At 38.3% G+C, this 18,232-nt stretch overlaps 1 protein-coding gene and 1 long non-coding RNA gene across 2 annotated transcripts in view; one reads left to right on the forward strand and one right to left on the reverse strand.

The window, feature by feature from the left end:
- The window catches only part of LOC136264990 (E3 ubiquitin-protein ligase TRIM71-like), a 71,700-nt gene that overhangs the window by 6,147 nt on the left and 47,321 nt on the right, over window positions 1–18,232 (reverse strand). The gene's annotated exons all lie outside the window — the stretch shown is intronic.
- Window positions 5,013–5,641, forward strand: LOC136265001 (uncharacterized). The gene is made up of 4 exons (XR_010705335.1): window positions 5,013–5,182; window positions 5,255–5,406; window positions 5,465–5,499; window positions 5,571–5,641. It is a non-coding gene; the product is annotated as an uncharacterized lncRNA (long non-coding RNA).

An 18,232-nucleotide genomic window follows, 5' to 3' on the forward strand; every position in this document is an offset into this window, starting at 1 on the left:
AGCTTTGAGCTTGTTAGTATATGTACATGCAGTGGATAGCAACTGTGGTAGAAGTAAGTTGGAATTGTGGGATACTTACAAAGAAACACATATCTTTGAAAACCTTATCTAAATTTCAAGCTAACATTTACTTAATATGATAGCAATTTAATTTTTTTTTCTCTTTTTCCTGGGAGTATTGGCTGTGCTGTCTTCCCAGTACAATAATAAATGAATAAATATAAACCCTCAAAACTTTGGTTCACTACTGTTGCTTTCTACAAAGTAATGTCATATTCTAGCTGACATGCGTTGGAAAAAATCTATTAATTTATGTAGGATACTAGATGAATGCATGCACTATTTCTACTCAGTGGCATAGTCAGACCCGGGCAAGCCAGGACATTGCCTGGGCATCAAGTTACTTTGTCCTACCATTAGCTACCTAGAGTAATTAAGGAGGTGGGCTGAATCACTGATAATCACTTAATTATAATATACAAGAATAGCTAACACAACTTACTGTGTGTCCACTTCGCCAATACTTTTTCTTTCTGGCCAGCAGTAACCGGGTTTCCCCTGGGGTTTTACTGTAAGTTATTTGATTGTGGTATTAATGGCTAATGAAAAACAATAAATAGAAACGAGATCACATGATTAAAACGCGGTCAGCATCGTGACAAAGGAATAGACAGAAAATTTTCTGTACAGATAGGGACAGTGTGCCTTCATGTTTGTGGTGAAGTGTGGACTGTGTGACGAAAACCTTGATGAAAATTTGAATTGATGCGAAGTTATGAAATGTGGGAACCCGTTCAAGCTGTGTGTTATGGATACTGGGGCTTAGACTGATAGTTCAGATGGTATGGAGTACTTGTTAATAGTCAGCATTTATTTCTTTTTCCTGTTTGTAGACTGATTATCTCCAGTTTAAAGTCATCACATGATGCAGGTAGTCTACTATAATCGCTCTGTGTTTTCATTCAAATTCCCTGCTAGTCTGGTATTATGACACCATTGTATGTACGTGATAAGAAGACAATAGCTAGCTAGTTAGTGGTCACAATAAGGTTATTATCTTGCATACAGTTAGTGTAGGTAGAGTATACCACCCCCCCCCCAAAAACACCTTTGCTGTAAAAAAGGCGCATCCAAGAAACTACAAGTATCTGTAACCCCATGTAAAAACAGATAATCTGTAGAAAAACACTTCATGAAATTAATGGGTAACTGAAAGAACTGATATATAGAGCGGCCAAGAATCAATAATGTTACTACAACTGACTATGATTACTAAAGAATATCTTGGCTGTAAAACAGGCAAATAAAAGTAACTGGCAACCAAAACAGCTGATATCTGAAGCGGCCAAGAATAAAAGCTAAGTTGATTCAACTTACTACAATTTTTAATTCGCAACATTGAATCTTAATCATTCAACTGTGTTTCTATACATTCACCCTTGCTACATCCTAAATTAATTCTTTGTAACTCTAATTGGCTGGTAATTTGGCCGCCTTTTTCAATAGTCAGAGTAAAGAAAAAAAGGCGGCCAAATTACCAGCCAATTAGAGTTACAAAGAATTAATTTAGGATGTAGCAAGGGTGAATGTATAGAACACAGTTGAATGATTAAGATTCAATGTTGCAAATTAAAAATTGTAGTAAGTTGAATCAACTTAGCTTTTATTCTTGGCCGCTTCAGATATCAGCTGTTTTGGTTACCAGTTACTTTTATTTGCCTGTTTTATAGCCAAGATATTCTTTAGTAATCATAGTCAGTTGTAGTAACATTATTGATTCTTGGCCGCTCTAGATATCAGCTCTTTCAGTTACCCATTAATTTCATGGAGTGTTTTTCTACAGATTATCTGTTTTTACATGGGGTTACAGATACTTGTAGTTTCTTGGACGCGCCTTTTTTTACAGCAAATGTGTTTTGGGGGGGGGGGGGGTATCACTAATTTTTGTCAGTTATATAATTTACAGACCCAATGTTCAAGCCATGGGGGGTGTATGATGAATTCTGCCTTGTAGAGGTGTTGCAACCCAACACAAATCTGCTGACAAGTTGTGAGCATATAACATCCATTCCTATAGTAGCTGCATGTTTATTAGGACAAGGGCCAGTAGAAATTAGTGGTCATGCCAAGTATTGACTACAGTCAGGGTTACCAAAGGTGCATGTATGTAAAGCACTTATTAAAGCATGCTTTTCTAGGTGATCTTGGGGAATGCCACCATCTTGAAATAACAACTCTGAGATTGTATTTGGGATCTGGGAGTGTTTTCAGACAGAGGTGTAAATATTCACCTATATTGTTCAATGACTGTTCTATTAGAGTATTTTATTGCCTGACTGTTCTATTAGAGTATTTATTGCTTGACTGTTCTATTGGAGTATATCAATCATTCTGTACTTATCAATGAATAAAATCTGCTATGGCCACTTCCATGGTGTCCTGAGGACAACTTATCCACTTGGTTTGCCACTGGTAGAGCTAGATGCTTTGCTAAGGGTTATGAAAGAGATCACAAACATCATACTATTATTTTTATTTCACTACATACAAACACACGCTTACATCATACACAAGCACAAGACGCACACAAAATGTGCAAACACTATACACACATGTTCACAAACATACACCACATATTGGTTGTACTCAAGTTAATATCACATCTCTTGTGAAATGCTCTTGTAGGTGAGATGGTAGTGCCCTTACTTGGTGCTAAAAAGTTCTTGCAGAAAAGAAAATTGTGTTGTAGATTCTGTTTAGTGCCGATTAATTACACATGTCACTCCATAGTTAAGCCATGAGGATATCCAAGCAAGTGTCTTTGGTGTTGCGACCGATGTTCCAGGTTAGTTACATGTGTGTTTAATTTAAGGTTAAGTTCAGTGCCTGCTTGTTCTTTCACAGGTCTCACTTAATCTTGTGTCGTCATGCAGACATCTGAATATTGTGCAAGCTGTGTGGAACAACCCCAACTCATATACACAATCATTGGCAAACCACGAACCACATTCAAGCAATCTGTTACAAAAGTTGAAAGCCACAACACAAGCTCATACCAGCAAACCACGAACCACATTCCAGCAATTTGTTACAAACTTTGTTGCACCATGGTATGTGCATAATGATTGATTAATGAAAGCCCCAACACAAGCTCCATGGTGCATTAATGGAAATAAATAAGTTCCACCTGACTGACAATTACCACGTGACCTATTTAGGCGATATCCCTTGGAAAGTCCCTGCACAGTAACACTTCAAGTGAAAAGTGAACACATTTGATACGCGATTTATATTATTATAGAGGACTTGCACGCGTGAAGCAACGGTTGCTAGGTGGACATGTTTCGGGACAACTTTCTATGGCGCATATTGGGTCAGAACAAAGGTAACGAGATTTATTCACTAAGCGCTGGGTATAGTGACACTGGGAAGCAGGGCTGGTTTCTAAATAGAAGATCTTATCATTGGCCTTGTGAAATAGGTGGCTAATTAAACTTCGATACATTACTCACCAATTCTAACTTCTCCGCTGTTTTTAACGAGCTGGGTGGTATTTACAACACAACTCAACACTGATTCGCTTCATTACAGCCTGTACCAAATCCCGAGAAAGCGCCTTTCAGCTACAACACTGTCTCGAAACATGGCCGACAGCTGCGGTTGCTTAGCAATTACGATGTTTTACGTCACGCTGCAAGTCCTCTATTGATGGCAGCTAGTCCATGTCTTGAGAGGGAAGTATAATATTATTAAACACTAAAATACATTAAAGTACGTGTACCGCATTGTAGAGCCATAACCAAGAACAAGTTCCACTCGACTGACAATGATCACGTGGCCTATTTAGGGGAAATCTCTTGGAAAGTCCCTGTAACACCTCAAGTGAACACACGTGATACGCGGTTTACATTAATTATTGATGGAAGTCCATGTCTTGAGAGGACTGAATGCTACTAAATATTTGTTGCATTGTAATGGAGTGGTGAAGCGTACTTTAACTGATTAATACGTACACCACTTGAAGAAGTCGAATGGATATTAAAGAGTCGCGAGAATACTGATGTACTCAGCTCTTCGTGGAGGTTCAGTAACGAAACGAGGAGTGAAAAAATGCAGCTAGTGTACAAAGTGCCACATCTATTCACACTGATTAACCGCGTGTATGCGATTGGCTTTTAGACTGTCAGGCGTCTGCACTGACTAGTGCAAATTCACTGAGACCAAGCTGAAAACTTCTGTGATGGTACCAACTTGAGTAGCAGCAAACACCAATATTATCCGGCTTGAAATTATCTCATGGAAGGATTGTCAACAAGGTGTACTCGTACAGGCCAAATAGCTTTCAGTATTGTCACTGTAGTGCCAATTTAGAATTCCCGGAACTGTAGGTGGAAGAAGTAAGGTAATGTACATGATGCTTGTACAAAAAAATACTCATTCACATTGCATACTGGTCTAAATAACTAAATTTATGTACAGTGAAACCTGTCTAATCAGGACGCTGTGTAGTAAGGTCACTGCCGGGTCAACTTGTGAATCCTCAAACGTATTACCTCAAGGGTGCAATAAATTTTCAGGTCCCCAAATCTGTCATTTACGTAAAAAGTGACAGATTTTTAACTGTATTGTATTTAATGCCCACCTGTCAATTTTACAGGTACAGGGTGCTTGGTCATGCAGTTCTCTTACTAGCAGTGCTACGTACGTAACTTGGCTAGAGCCCTAAGCTTAGCAACTAAGATCAAGATTCAGGGGTAAGTAGACGGAGGAATTTTATAATGTTATGTGCGTTCTTTAGTTCTCAATTGTCAAGTGTACGTGGACTGTAATAACATCAAGGATGTTGTGGATCTTCAGGTCAGTCTGTGTATACTAAGAAATTTTTGTAGTACCTCAAGTGTGTGATGAATTTTCAGATCCCCAAATCTGTCATTTGCGTAAAAAGTGACAGATTTTTAGCTGTATTGTATTTAATGCCCATCTGTCGATTTTACAGGTACAGGGTACTTGGTCATATATAGCATGTGGTTCTCTCACTAGCAGTGGTACATACGTAACTTGGCAACTAAGATCAAGGTTCGGGGGAGTAAATTTATATAGACAGAGGAATTATATAATGTTATGTGTGTTCTTTAGTTCTCAATTGTCAAGTGTACGTGGACGATGAGATTCATCTGGCCTGGTAAGATCTTGGCATTATATCTCAGTTGATTATAATCTTCTGAATTTAATGCCCGCTTGTCAATTTTTGCAGGCTATCTGGTCATAGCGGTTTATGTAACTTGGAACCTGGCAGGAGCTAAGATCAGAGTGTTGTGTGAATTTCAGTTAACAGAGGAGTTGTGTGTTCTTCTGTACTCCAGTGTATGTAACTGTAGTGACATCAAGGGTGTCGTGAATTTCCAGGTCAGTCTACGTACTAAGGAATATTGTGTTCTCATGTTTCCTGAATTTTCGGGATCAGGCGTACTGTTATGATGGGACCAAACTAATTCCCAGGTCAGTTAAAATGTTGTGTATTTTCATAGTATCCATATTTTAGTTTATTGCCCACCTAACGGTTTTTACAGACCATCTGGTTTACACATTAGCAGTCGGATATGGTCTCATGGTGTGTAATTTGGGAACAGACAGCAACTGAATTTCAGGATTGTTGACAAGGTGTATGGACCAAATACCAAATAACCATGGCTCTCTTATCATTTGCCACTTACATCATCAGAAGTTCTGGAACTTTGGCTGCAGGTGGAATAAGTCAGTAAGCAAACCTATGTCAGATATCGATGTTTGTATGAAAAAGTACTCATTCACACGTACTGGTCTGAATTTATGTACAGTGAAACCTGTGTCTCTGTGTAACAGTGTCAACTGTTTAAACGAATGAAATCCCCAAATGTGCCATTTGTGTAAAAAGTGACAAATTTTAAGTGTATTGCATTTAATACCCTCCTATCAGTTTTTGCAGGCAATCTATATAGTCATAGTGATTCACCCACTAACAGTGGAGTGGATATGGTCATGATACTTAACTCAGAATCTTATTAGTATTGTGAATTTCATATCAGTTTACATACATACAGAGGAATTGTATTGATGTTCTTTCTCTATAGTGCTCAATTGGGACACCAAAGTTGTCGTGAATTTGTAAATATTTGTACTATCTTATGATGGTAACAAATACCCAGGTCAGTTTGCATGTTGTGCTTATAGTTTGACAGGTCTCCTCATGTTCATGTTTACGTACTTAGGTACCAAACATTTACATTACCTCTGTTGCACCAGATTCACTTAGCCTTGAAGAAAATTTTTTGTACGTTTAATTCAGCACCTGCTTGTTCTTTTACAGGGCTCACATGGTCTTGTGTCATCAGGCAGCATCCAAGAAATCACTTTTGGTGTTAAACTATTTGATGTGTTGTTATTAAATTTTTGTTATGTGTTGTAATAACATTGTTATATGTTAATTTACTGTAAGGCAAAAAAAAATTCATGGATTTTGCAGCCATCCTATCTGCAATTAGAATCGCCTCATATTTGTTTGTAGCTGTCACAGCAGTTTCACACTTCCACAAAGCACTAATTAAGGTGGAGCTTGTGTCGTGGCTTTCATTATGTACGTACTGTATGGCAACAAACTTTGTCTGGAATGTAGTTTGTGACTTTGTACATGAGTTTTGGTCATTTCACACAACTTGCAAAATAATTCTTGCATGGTGCATGGCACTAAATGGAGTCTTAACTAATGACTTACACTTTTCCCAGTGTCTGTACGTTCTCTACGCTTTCACACCTTGTTTATAAGACATCTGCTGATTATAAATGCTCGCATGAGGGGTGGCACTGAATGGAGTCAAAAAGATTTCTGCTTAAAACGCCTTCCCAAGGTAACTTACGGCTCTGCATATTTTCACAACTTGTTTGTCAGACATTAGGGTTTGTGTCCACATCGTGTCTTTAAAAGTTATTGTAGGGATTACAGGTTTGAACGGAGAAAATACGCGTAGAGGCGATCCAGTACTAGATAATGTTAGTGCCAGATGGACTGTAGAAACACGAGTGCATTGTGTGGTATAATGTGGCGACAGCTAAAACACACGGCAAGAAATTGAGTGAATTATATCTAAATATGCTTGTTTAGAGGTTGCGACAAGAAAACGATGACACCAAGTTTTTTTAAAATCACGAAATGCAGTATAAACCTATTGAGAGAGATTGCGCAATTCAGGCTAATATTGTGAAACCGTCCTACACGTAAATAACTCACAGTAGTGGCCGCGCGTTTTGTTGTGGCGTGCGCTTTGTAGTTTCTTGGCCGCGCGACTCACTACCGTGAGTCTTGATATGTAGGTAGAGTATATATGTGACCGGATTTGACAAAACCAGGCTTCCACACACATCCAATTCTTCGACTTTAATCACTTGTAACTTGATCACTCAGTATGCTATTGACCTACAATTTTCACAAAATTCATTCATTGCATTATGTAATAACAGGTAAAAATTTGAAAGTGATAGCTTACTCCTACATTGAGTTATGGTCCTTCAAAGTCACACATCTGGATGTGTGTGGAAGCCTGGTTTTGTCAAATCCGGTCACATATGTAGGTAGTGATGCACAACACATTTTAAAATGTTTAATGATGTCCATATGAAGATGGGCATGTGTATGTGTGTTGCACAGAGTTGAATGGCTCGCCCGCCCAGTGTCCGGGCGTGGCAAAAAGTCTGGCTACGCCACTGCTTCTACTCCTCAGATCAAAAAAAAGGGAATATTATAACAAGATATACATACCAGCGTATATCTCATTGAGGTTATGTTTTAAAATGCCTTGGTGGAACAAATTACAAAAACTGCTTTAAACCAAACAGGGATAAGTAATTTCAACAACTGTGTTATGTTAGCAATACAACAAATTGTACTTGTTTGTTTTTTTACTGCAGAACAACAACTGTTCTTGGGTGTGTAGTCCACAATAGAACAATATGTAGTCCATAATAGAACAATGCTTTCTAAAAATGTGCCGCCAAAAACCGATATATAATTTCAACGCAAGTAACTAAACAACTAAAATATCTAGGCCCTGTGGAAGCAATTTTTTAAGTTATTGGTTGTATATGACATTTTATTGAACTTTTTAGTAGTCTCTTCAAGTGAAACAAGCTCTTTGAAGAATTATATCTCCGTCACTGGGCATGGAAAGAAACACGCCAAAAATGCTTCCACAGGACCTAATAAATTTACTATACAGTATCACTATGCCCCAGAAACGCCAATAAAGCCTATACACAGCTTTTGCTGTATTTGGCAGTGGAAAAACATGGTAGTGACAGCTGGAGCTGAGCGATGTACAGGCTTGCTAACTTGTGCTACAACCGCTTGTAGTGTTCCACTTGCCTTAAATTACACTGTATATAGCTACATTAAATATGAAGGGCCTCATTTTCATTTTAAACTTTTCATGCTGCTAGACTGTTTTTATGGTCTTTTCAAAAAGTATCAATAGGCATTCAAAGTTTTGAATGATCATACCATAACCTTAAGGCAGAGTGTATAAGTGAGTGGGTCTGGAAAAACTGGTTTTATTGCCCATGACAGCAAATTTAATTTTTCACCAAGTAAACAAAGCTACATATAATAAAGTATCAAACTTCATAAGCTCAACTTTAGTGGTCTGCTTTACTGGCTGCTTAGTGGTAATCTGTAAAAGTGGTGGGCCCTATAACAAGCTCTGGTTATCCTGGGGATGCCTGTATGTAGCTGTACAGCTCTGTGGTGGTGAATAAAGACACGTGCTGTAAAAGTCCTTTCATTTTAACCAGTTTTGAGACCATAACTTGGCCTAATTCATCCCTATTCCCTCTTTAATTCTGAAAACAGTCTCTTGCTCTCCTTATGGCCCCTGCCACCCACCTCTTTGGGAGTTCACCTGATACAGTCAATATTGAGTTTAAAACTATCTAAAATGGTGGGAAACATAGTTGTTGGCTACTTATACAATGGACGCTCTGGTAGGTGAGGAATTGGTGTACATAAAACATGTGAAAATTTGTTACACGTAGCTCCAACCATTGGTGAGCTACAACACACTTAATACTTAAAACCAGAGGTTCTTAATAGGCGACAAGACCAGTTTACCCAAACTATGTGACCGGCTGAGCAAAAACCAGTCATTTTTGCACATTTCTTGAGTTCCGTAATAAAAGAGTGGACAACCAAAGTTTTAACCTTTTATGATGAATGGTCTTGGAGTTATAGGGCTAGACAGTTGGAACAGTGATAAACTCGATTTGTACAGAAACACTATATGGCAAACAAATTACAGGCGCTTAAATAATCAATCATAATTTATGACTGAAACAAACTACGAAGACGGGACTTGGCTCAATCTATGCACCATTAACTGGTAAATCCATCAACTAGAAGGTATAGTGCTTTCCCTGTACTCCTCCATGTTGACAAAGAAGGCCATTTCAATAAAGAATGACAATGGTTAACATTATTTCTACCATAAGTGTCCATAACTCACATATGCTTTGCGTAACAAACAAGTAACTACAATTTTTATACTCTCCATGGACAGGCGAATCAATGGTGTATAGGTTTTATTGATTTGAGCTTCATGTCAGTGTGTACCAAAGCAATTAAAATGTGCACATTTTTTATGTAGTACACATATTTTTATTAATTTATTCACAATTATTATAGTAAACAAGTATAAGAAAAAACTTGAAATTACAGTAGGGACAGTGTATAGTGCTGCAATAAAAAGTGCTGAAACAAACTGGATCGGAGTAGTACGTAATGTCCAAATACTGTAAAACAATAAGAAGTGAATATCCCTACTGTGCATTGAGTGTAGCACAGTAGGGATATTCACTTCTTATTGTTTTACAGTATTTGGACATTACGTACTACTCCAATCCAGCTAGGGACGTACCAATTTCACCGACAATTTTTTTGGCATAAGGGGTGGGTAAGCAAAATGCTGGCATAATAGGTGCAAATTTTGTGAAATGGACATAAAAATTGCACAAAAGATCAATATACTCTAATAGAAGAACAGTCACACGCGATAAAATATCAACAATACTTAGCTAATTGTTATGAGAAAAGTGAGTGATGATCGAGATACCCTAATACATATGTTTAGCAATATTAGCTGGCTTCTTGCTATATATGGTAAGAGCAAGTGCAGATCGAGATACTCTAATAGAACAGTCACTGTAAGGTAAATTATAGCTTTGCACTTAGAAATGGTCAATTAACAAAGAATACTGCTGAGCAAAACATGTAATTCTTGAGCAAAATATGGAGCATAATTATAGGTGCAAAATAAAAGAATTGCTGGAAAGAAGAATAGGTCGGGAAAAAAGCAAAATAGACTCGTCCCTAGTTCCAGCTTGTTTCAGTACCTTTTATTGCAGCACTATACTATATGCACTGTGCCTACTCTAATTTAAAATTCCTATTTTTTCTTATACCTGTTTGTGAACTTTTTTGCAGGCTCATGATCACTAAATAGCCTACTTTTCACAAAACCTGAATTTTCAAAAAGGGTCTTCCACACACATTCAATTTTATAAACTTGGAAGACCATAACTTATAGTGTGTTCAAGTAGCATGATAAACCTGAAATATTCTCCATCCATTAAGCTATGTTGGTACTCACTGCTGACCAAATTTCAAGTCATTAGCATAAGTCATCGATTATCGACCACCTAAGCTTTAATGCACCATAACTCGGGCATCCAACATCGTAGAGCAGCACAATTTTCGATGGAGTTGCATCTATTATCTCCCAACACACACTAAAAAATCTACTCACAATCAAAAGTATATATGACTGGATTTTGGAAAATCACCCTTATGGGTACATTGTTGAAAAATGTATTTTAATAATTTAAAGCTTTGTTACTCACCAGCTTTGGCAGCTGCACGTTTGGATTTTTCAGTAAAGATGGAGCAATTCACAATCTTTAAGAGCAGCTAGAGGCCAAGGTATTCCTGTAGATTTTCCCACCATTTTAGATAGCTTTTTTCATCATTGTTGCTGTATCACAAGTCCTCAAAAAGGGGTGAAGAGTGGGGGGTGGCAGGGCGGGCAAGAGATAGACTACAAAATGGACGAGAATGGTAACTGAAAGCACCAGACCACAAAATAGCTGGTCAGAGGCAGGAAATAGACTGAAATTGCACAAAACAGACATACATCACACATTCAGCTCCCTGCTCGTCTGTCCAGAGTGTATGAACCCCCAAAGCACTTCTCTGTTGTTCACAGACCTGTACAGACGTCTGGTGTGGTTATACAGGCCGCCAGAGAACAGTCCACCAAAAGCAGACCCGACAAGTTGAAGGCGAGTTTGATATGGAAATTGTTAGCCTGATAGTGCAGCAACTTCATGCTGGTGTTATCTCACTTTTGGCTCTTGCGCCCATATGGTTGATATTGCTAAATCCGGTCACAAATTAGAATAGTGGTGATTATAGCGAATGGCATGTGCCTATCAATTATCAACTGTATCTACCTATTATCGACTTTACATGTAAATTTCAATTACTGATTATCCAAGAAATGGAGCATAACTTGCTATGAATTTGCACAAGTAATAAAACTATATGCTAACAACTTAACCACTAACATTACCTAAAAAATGAATCAAATTTAACATTCTGTTCAAGAGATATGCACACACTGAGTTAGATAATTTTTACGTACATTCAATGATTCATATAATACTTCACACATGTACATGTAGGCCATAATCCACTTGTAAACACTAGATAGTTGTCCATTCACTAGTTTTCATTAGTGCATACAATCCACCCATTCCATCATCAACTTTCCACTGAATGCGATAGATGAGACACCTTGGAAGTTACAGTCCGGATCATGTTGCACCTTGGATATCTGCCTGTTTAGCAATTGTAATCACTGTCATTAGACTATGGTACGCATAGTATGTTTTGAAGTTTTGTCGTTAATGAAGTATTTAAAATCCAATAGATACCCGTGGGTAGGTATCTAAACTGGTTAGATACCCATGACAAATTTTTTTGTCACATGCGTCACATGTTTTGCTGGATTCCAGTCACAACAGCCATCAGAAATCATCACTAGAGTGTGAAGAAAACATCGCTGGATAATAGAGATGGTTGTATTCATCTAGGAAGCCTACCAGTGAGTTGTTTTAACACTAATTCGATCAGGAAGCTGCCATTATTGGCAGTGACCAGAGCCATACAAGCCATAGTCTAAATTGGTTATCGCCCAAATCCACGGTATCTTCGCTATTTTAGAGACCTTCGGAATGACACATAATCACCTCGGGCTTCGCCCTCAGTGATTATTGTGCCATTCCTCAGGTCTCTAAAATAGCGAAGATACCTTGGTTTGTGCGATAACCTACACATATCATCATATTCACCATTTCTAAGTCAAGTATGGCTCAGACCCCACTGGTGCCTTCAACTTATTTTGCAAATCTCTGAAGTTTCCTTTGCTTTCGTTTTACTTCCCTCCTTTTTACTTTGCCTTCTTTGTCTCGCACCTCTCCTGATTATTTCTCTTAGCTTCTTGTTCCTCTTCTCTTCTTTTTCACCTTCTAAAATTACCACTAAACCATATAAAATATTTATGATGTATATAAGCAGAATGATTACAACAACAAATAGATCACATTATTGGGACCTTGTACAGAAATGTAGCCGATAGCTAGCTAGCTACACATTCAGACAAAATGCACTTCTAATCTTCTCACAAGATCATTTTATTACCCCCTTTTTGATTTTTCTAACTGCCATATATTGTTATAGCTACTTGTACCATGGTGCGTGGGCAGATCAAAGTGTGCCGCCATGGTATAACTAAGATACACCACTGGTTGTTAGTTAGGCCATGCTTAGCTGGCAGTTTGAACACGAGTCAAAGTGAGGTGTCAATGACACAGCACCAGGTAAGCAAATATAGTTGGCTTCGTGCTAAGTACTGCAGGAGCAAAGGAATGAATCTATGCTTCAACCATAGCTTTAACTAGCTTCTATTGCTACAGCGCACTACTAGTACTGGGTAGACCAGTACACATGGATACACGTGTTTACATAACTTTATTCTAATAAATTAGTGCATGCACAACTTGTGACTTGTAAGGAAGAGGAGTAGCAGCAGTAATACAAGAGAGTATGGGTTTAAGAAGCTATTTTCAGCGCAACCTGTGAGTCCAGTCTGCCAGTGTGGCGAGTCATGGTACAAGCCAGTTATATCATGTTTACTCGTATGATATCATAGTTATTAACACTCGCCCTCGGCTTCGCCTCGGACTCGTGTAATAACTACCATATCATACTGATACCGTGATATAACTAGAACTTATCTACCTGTTTTCTCAGTCCCATGGCAATTTTGCCAATGTATCATCAGAGTCTCAAGATTTATCTTCCTCGGGGCTAGTTTTATCGTGAATGAGGGTCATTCAGGTTTTGTCCATGCTTCAGCCATCCAGAATTATGTATTAAAATTTTAGTACTGTAGATGGAACACCATGTAGTTCTTCTGCTTCATTCACCCCTTCTCATTCAATAAAACCACATTCATTGCGAAGCTCATCACCTTTCATAACTACCAGGCGATTCATCAGCTTGTTGTGCCAGTGCAACGCCACTACGCTTGGTGCCTTTCCATGTTTGATTTCTAGTCTTTATGACATTGTAAGAGCGCTGAATAGTCTGAAGGGAGAACAAGTTCAACAGTCTCTTAACTTGCGTGTTCGTAAAATCACATAATCATTTGGATACTACTGGTCAATAATTGGTGTAGCCTAGTGGTCGAAAATTGGTGGTGGCCGATAATCAATGACTTAATGCTAGCTTTTTTTCAATCTAAAGTTATATTGTCAAAGTTGGTAAATTGGATGTGTGGAAGACCCCTTTCGCAAATATGGTCACATATTATATAGAGTTAATCACAGCACTGTATATTAGATTATGACTCATAGAATAACAACTGATTAGTGGGTGTGGCTCTACATAAGGCTGCAGACAATAACTGACGTGAATTCATGCATACCTACAAACTGATAAATGGGCATGGCTACCATATGCCTACAGACTGTAATTTACATAATTATTATTATTAGCACTTTACAGTGACCAGCACTGAAGGTCTGACAGCAACATGTGCTGCAGCCTTAGGATTACCTAACCTAATTTCAGGGACTTAGACCTAATGACTTGACTTACTGACTGACTGAAAAGGTGTAACAGAAAAGGGGCCAAAGTAAGGAAAAAAATCCCTCCAACCCCAGGATTCGAACTGCAGGTCACCCAATGACTAGTCGGGGCCACACTCAGTCTTCCTCCAGGAGGGATAGAATAAACCATGGCTCACAAAAGAGGCAGGGCTACGCTGTGACGTGTTACTACACGTCCATATTGTTACACTAATTAATTTAGCATGTGATCCAAACTGGATCGGACCCGGATAATCTGTAAAGCGGGACCTGGATACTCGGTTTTAACGCTGTTACTAAACTATATTTATTGACTTACACATGGCTAGTTCTCCGTGAGTGGTCGATATCAACTACAACTTCGAAAACCACTGTGCCATGTGTGTTCAAATAGTTTGGTGCAATGCTAAACTAACCACATGTATTGGAATAGTTTGAAGCAATATACACCCATAAATCAAAGCCCTACTGTAGTCTATTAACACTATCAGCGATAGATCCTTGAATGATGGCCACGGTAAAGAAGGATAAAAGGTAAGACAACAAAATTTAATAGCGCAAGCATTGTACGTTTATCAATATACCAAAGGTTTTTTCTTCATTGAGTTATAAACATTTCTGTGAAAGAATTATATAGGGCTGTAGCTGTAGCCAGTTTTCTGCTATACTTGACTGAAGGTATCAGGCAGGCAGGCAGGCAGGCATTAGGAATTTCTGTCGAATAAATTTAAAACAAAAAATTCTGTACCAACTTGACAGAAATATTTTGAGTCAATCTGAAGACACTTTTGGGCTTGCAACCAATATTGTCATGCTGTTGTGAGGAAAAATCAAGGCAAGTTTTTGGGTTACATTATACCATGGGCCACCCCACATCTTCGCTGTCCCTACTATACAGTACTGTATGATACCAGGCTCCATGTGCATTTGAAGTTATAAGTGCACTGTATGGCTGTACATTAAATTCTCTCAAAAACAAGTGCAATTTGTTGTCATGCCTACTGTGCCTGAAAAACTGCTTATGGAATTTTCATAAAGATCTCAGTAAACTATCAAGGGAACAAATTAAAATGAAAGGTCAAAACCATAATATCCTAATAGAACAGTTACTCAGAACATATGTGACCGAATCTGCAAAAACAGGACATAATCGCATATTTTTCGAATTCCTGGTTTATAATCTACTTAGCCAAGTATAGCTACTGGCAAAGTTTCAGCCTCATATGCCAATAGATTTGGGAGTTACAGCCCTACAAAATAGCAACAACAGAAAAATCGATTTGTACAGCAAGTATAGGGAAAATAAATGGCAGGTGCTTACAAAAACGATTGTAACGTACCAACGGATTGAAATACGGAGTTAAACTTTTCACCATCGTGTTCGCCATGAACAGGGGAATCAATTACTGGGTACGTTTGTCCTTTACTCGCCCTTCTTCACTGCATACAAAGGCTTAAATTCGTGAAGAAAAATCGATTGTGTACGATCGCTTCGACATGACGTAAACAAACACTCATAACTTACGTATCCTTGGGTCTACTGCAACGAAACAAACAACTTCTCTTGAGCAGGTGAATAAGATATCCAGGTTTTTATTGTTAGTCCCTTCCTTCACTAAGAAACAGGGGTAAAAAAAATTATGGAATTTTTCAATAATATGCAAATATTTCACCCAATGCAATCAATGCTTTATACTGTAAATTTAGGCTTGTGTGATTATGTCCCTTTTTCACAGATCCGGTCACATATTGTCCAGAACAAAACAAGTACACAAAAGAGTTGATGCAGAGATGAACCAGGAACTTCATAGTGTCGATACCACATGCATATTAATTTCCTTATAAAAAGTATCAGAAAAAGCTGTTTAGATCTAAAGGCGTGGCACTGCTGTGATATATCCATAGGCACTGACAACAACTTGCTTTTCAACTCATGACAATTATCTGCACTATCACTGTGATCCAAGTCCATCTTGAGTGAGGAAGCGGCAAGAGGCACAAGCTTCAATTTCTTTAGTTCTTCAACAAAAGTATTTTCAGTCTTATTAAAATCATCACACAGTGTTTAAATACGTGTGGAAGATTGAACATGCTTTTGTTGAAGAACTAAAGAAATTGAAGCTTGTACCTTCTTGCTGCTTCCGATGGACTTGGACCACAGTGATAGTGCAGATAATTGTCATGAGTTGAACATCTTTAAACATTCACAGTGATAGTGCAGATAATTGTCATGAGTTGAACATCTTTAAACATTCTGTGATGATTTTAATGACACATAAACCAAGCTCACAACGACTCCACCTACGTATATACTCACATAAGGCCTACTTTATTCCACGGACTGGACTCATGGACTGGACTCGCAGACTGGACTCATGGACTGAGCTGGAAACAGCTTTTAAACAATAGTCCAGGCATTATCCATCTCTTGCAACACTGGAGACACCGCTATCGAGCTATAACTGCTGGTACTGCTCTTCCTTACAAGTCAGATGACACTAGCACATGCACTAATCAATTAGAATATACTTACGATACACGTGTACTCGCAGCGATAAAGCGTGACAGAGGCTATTGTTGTAGCGTACATGTTTTCCTTTGTTGCTTCAGTACTTAACACTAGCGTTAGGGTTGTAGTGATGAGCCAGATTATTTGCATAGCCCCATCACCTTGCCTGGTGGTGCCATCTAGCTACCTGCTAAGAATAATTAGCCTACTGGCTCATCTCTACAGCTGTAACACTAGTGCTAAAGCAACAAAGGAAAACATGTATGCTACAAGAATAGCCTCTATCATGCTGTATCGCTGCTAGTACACATGTATCGCAAGTGCATTCTAATTAATTAGCGCATGTGCTAGTGTCATGACTTGTAAGGAAGAGCCAGCAGCAGCAGTTGTAGCTGGATAGTGGTGTCTCTAGTGTTGCAAGAGATGGATAATTCCTGGATTATTGTTTAAAAGCTGTTTCCAGCCCCCTCAGTCCACGAGTCCAGTCCAGTCCGTGGAATAAAATAGGCCCTTGTATAAAACACTGTTATTTAAGTTGGTTACAGTTGAAGAACAGGTGTATAAAACTGTTTAAAGATGCAGCTTGAATTGATTATGATGCATACAGTGATGAGTTGTCACAAGTTGTTGTTTTTGGTGCTACAACAGTCATGAGGTCTAGCACAGACCACACTTACATTACATATAGCCATTCTACAAGGAAACTTATAAAGGCTTAGTACAGTAGAGGCCTAAACAATTCTAGCGTACTGAGCATTGCAAATCAATGATCAAAGGTCTTTCTGCTAGCAGTTCTCTTCAGTGTCAGATCAAAGCATATTATGCATACCATTACCTAAGTTCAAAAGTACTAAAACAAGGGAGGTCGCCTATACATGCAGATATACTAGTGGAGAGATTTAATTCCTAATGGCTTAGCTAGACTGAAGTAGGTGGGATAAATGTCCACTAGTACATGTGTATAGGTGCCTCATTTCACTACTTCTATTTCTATGACACTAGTCGAATCTAAAATCCTAATTTTCTTTGCACTTGTAGTTTATACATAAAGGATCACACTGGTTGTATATACAAATGTGTAGGTGCAAGTTATTGCTAGCAGTCCAGCCTCTTGTGGCAAACAACAAGCTGTCTGATAGGTGTAATCTTTGTAAATTTCAGTAACATTTTGTCGACTTGCTGATGATTACTGAGTTCAATTTGTTGAATGTGAGGGGTTGCCAATGGTTTGAGACTCTCACACACTATCTGAAAAATCCGATTAGAAATTCATTTAGACATCCTAAAACTGGAATCATCCACAAAAATGGATATTGATATTTCACTCACAATGGGTGCAAGTGGATAGAGATAAATAATTCCTGTATTAATTAAAGACTTGTCGTGGTAACTAAAATCATAACAAATGTGGTTTCAACAATGACTGGGTGGCTATGACGACTCTTTGGAGTAATTGACTGCCAGATGTTTCTGTGCAAAGGACACTTTTGCTCC

The sequence above is a fragment of the Dysidea avara genome, chromosome 8 (assembly GCF_963678975.1).
Source record: "Dysidea avara chromosome 8, odDysAvar1.4, whole genome shotgun sequence".
In the NCBI taxonomy this organism is placed as follows: Eukaryota; Metazoa; Porifera; class Demospongiae; order Dictyoceratida; family Dysideidae; genus Dysidea; species Dysidea avara.